Genomic DNA, 3,752 nt, shown 5'->3' on the forward strand with positions numbered 1-3,752 from the left:
CCGTGATCATTCTCAAGGAGTGGCAGATTTCTTTTTCGAAGCATGTGATGAGATTTTGTCCTCATGCTATGCTTTCCTTTGTCTTGTCTCTTTCATTGAAGATTCTTTGACCACCTAGTCATCACAACATACATTAGTTTTGTCCAACTGTGGCAAGAGTATTCCTTTTATTAATATTATATGAATCATCAATTCTTATATCCAATTGAACCGTGACTCATCTTTGGAGGACACCAAACTTAATGTTTGGTCATGTATGAAGAAATTGTGTCTCTTCCTCCAATTAGTGAAATCCCAATGTCACTCTTAGTTAAATGTTTATAAGAATTGCTTTCATCCTAATTTTCTTTTTCTCTCTTTTTTTCATGAAGGGTCAATTGTGTCCCTAAATCGGTTCATCAAGTTTTGATGAACACCAAACTTGTTTCTTGTCAAAGGGTACGTCACAATTGATGCTTTCATTACCGGAAAAGAATTTTTCCATTTATAAGATTTTGGAAAACAACAATTGTATGATTATTGATGCATGAGTTTCAAATTTTCTTGAAGCTATGTGGACACCAAACTTAGTGTTCGGCCATATGCTTTGTCAAGATGCTCCAAACATGCAAAATGGGATTATTTGTAACATTGGTTTAGTGTGCTTGGAGGCATACTAAACTTAGTATATGTTTCATAACAGTGCATGCAGTCAATGGACATGTTCATGAAAAGAGAAAAGAATTCATGCTCAGTTGATCATAACTTATTGAATTTAAAATGACATGAATCTTAAAGCATGGGTTGCCTCCCATGGAGCGCTCTTTTATTGTCATTAGCTTGACATTGAGGCTTTCTTTTATGGTGGTTGGTGTTTGTAGGGCCTCAATTTGTCTCCTCTGACCGTGATCCTCTTTTTTGTTTTCTGGTGTTCTATTTCAGCATGCTCTAATGATAGTATGTTGCTGACAGTGTAGTAATCCTCGGTTTGTTGATTTGCCTCCAGCTGTTGATATATCAGTTGCACTTTGTCACCTTTGGAAAGCCCCTCTGTTGGAATCTTTCTATTCTTCCAGCCCCTTTTTGCTTTGTTTCTGCGTTTCATCTTTCCTTTTGTTGATCTTTCTTCTCTGGCCATAGGCTTTCCTTGGGGGCCTCTCTTTTCAGTGGCTAATACTCTACTACCTTCTTGGGCTTTTTCATCAGTCTGCACAATCCTTAGCATTGGGATGTTGCTGTGACTTTCCTGGTCATTTTTCATATAGTCTTTCTCTTCCTTGCTAAATTGTGCTTCTGGCAACACCTTCAGAGTGATGCTCTGGTCATGCATCCTTAGAGTTAATTCCCCTTCCTCTACGTCTATGATAGCTCTAGCAGTGGCCAAGAATGGCTTTCCCAGTATAACAGAGTCACCACCATCATCGTTTCATTCTAGAACCACAAAATCAGCAGGGTAAATAAAACTGTCCACCTTGACCAAAAGATTTTCAATTACACCCCTGGGGTATACCATTGACTTGTCTACCAGCTCCAAAGACATTTGTACTGGTTTGACCTCCTCTATATTCAGCTTTTTCACCAAGGAGGATGGTATTAAGTTAATACTTGCTCCGAGATTGCACATTGCTTTAGTGATGGTCAATTCCCCAATGGTGCAAGGCAACAGGAAGCTCCCTGGGTCCTCAAGCTTGGGAGGAAGCCCCTTTTGAATCAAGGCCCTGCATTCCTCAGTAATCATTATGGTTTCTTTCTCATCCCAGCTTCTTTTCTTGTTGATGAGATCCTTCAGAAACTTAGAGTATAGAGGCATTTGCTCAAGTGCTTCAGCAAAGGGGATATTAATTGCTAGCTTCTTAAAGATCTCAAGGAATTTGTGAAAATGCTGGTCTTTAACCTCTTTGTTGAACCTCTGGGGATATAGCAGTGGAGGTGTGATGCTTTTTCCTATTTGCTGCTGCCCCTGAGCTACTTCTTTTGAGCTATGTGGCTGGTTGTCCTTCTCTTTGAGTTTCTCAGTGTCTTTGTTTGGCATCACAACTTGCTCCTTAGCCTCATCTGCCTTTGTTTGCTTCTCATCCTCCGTTGGTTCTTTGATGTTCTCTACTTGCTTCCTTGTAGTGTCATTGTTGCTTATCAATGCTCTCCCACTCCTTAATTGTATTGCCTTGCATTCCTCCTTGGGATTTGGAATTGTGTCACTGGGCAGTGAGTTTGTAGGTCTCTCAATAGATACTTGCTTGGAGAGTTGCCCCATCTGTCTCTCTAGGCTCTTCAGGGAGGCTTCTTGATTCTTGGCTACCATTTCCTGGTGTTTCAGCATTTTGTCTATCATGGCCTCCAAGTGAGTGATTCTTTGGGCATCAGGTGATATTTGAGGTGGGTTATGAGATGTGGGTGGTGGATGGTAGGCATTTTGGTTGGTGGGTTGGTTATTAGATTGGTATTGGTTGATGTTGGGGTAGTTGTTTTGAGGTTTTCTGTAGGGGTTTTGGTTAGTCTGCTGTTGGTTGTGATTTTGGTTGCTTCTTGGGTTGTGTTGGTTTGAGTTCCTCTGCCATGGTTGTTGGTTTTGGGCATGGTTATCTCCCCATCTGAGGTTTGGGTGGTTCTTCCAGGATGGATTGTATGTATCACCATACATGGTCCTTGGTTGTGCATATACTGTACTTGCTCTTGTTGTTGTTCTTCTTGAGTTTCTTCACTCTGTCCCCATGTGGTTGATGATTGGCTAGTGTTGACTACTGCAACTTGAAGACTATCAATTCTCTTGGCCATTTGCTCAAATTGTTGCTGGATTTGCTGCTGCATCATTTTGTTTTGAGCTAGGATTGAATCCACTCCTTCTAGCTCCATTACTCCTCTCCTTTGTGATGGTTGGCAGCCTCTTTGATGAGCAAAGAAATATTGATTGTTGGACACCATATCAATGAGTTCTTGAGCCTCTTCTGCAGTTTTCATGAGTTGCAAGGAACCTCCAGCTGAATGATCCAAAGCTTCCTGGGATTTCAGTGTTAAGCCTTCATAGAAGTTTTGAAGCTTCTCCCACTCATTAAACATGGCAGGGGGACATTTCCTGATCAGAGCCTTGTACCTCTCCCATACCTCATAGATGGGTTCGGCCTCCATTTGTGTAAATGTTTGTACCTCAGCCTTTAACCTTATAATCCTCTGAGGTGGATAAAATTTTGCAAGGAACTTAGTTACCAAATCATCCCAATTGTTGATGCTGTCCCTTGGAAATGATTCCAACCATTGAGTGGCCTTGTCCCTGAGAGAAAATGGGAATAGCATCAGCTTGTTGCTGTCAGGGGGCACTCCATTAGTTTTGACAGTGTTGCATATCCTCAAGAAAGTGGATAAATGTTGGTGTGGGTCCTCAAGTGGTCCTCCACCAAAAGAGCAATTGTTTTGAACCAAAGTGATGAGTTGTGGCTTGAGTTCAAAATTGTTAGCATTGACATTTGGAGCCAAGATGCTGCTCCCACAATGTCTAGGATTTGCAAAGGTATAGGAAGCCAAAACTCTCCTCTGGGGTGGGTTGCCATTGTTGTTGTCTTCTCCACCTGGTGGATTGGTTAAATGTTCCTCCATCTCTTGGAATTCTTCGTCTGATTCCTCTTCTCCAACAATGTTTTTCCCTCGTTCAGCTCTTCTTAACCTCCTGAGAGTTCTTTCGTCTTATTCATGAAAATTGAGTATGGTTCTTCTTGTACCTGACATACAAGCAGAACATAGGAACACACAAACCAGTGACACTTCAATCTACTGCTAGA

This window comes from Arachis ipaensis, unplaced genomic scaffold (genome assembly GCF_000816755.2).
Source record: "Arachis ipaensis cultivar K30076 unplaced genomic scaffold, Araip1.1 Aipa739, whole genome shotgun sequence".
NCBI lineage: Eukaryota > Viridiplantae > Streptophyta > Magnoliopsida > Fabales > Fabaceae > Arachis > Arachis ipaensis.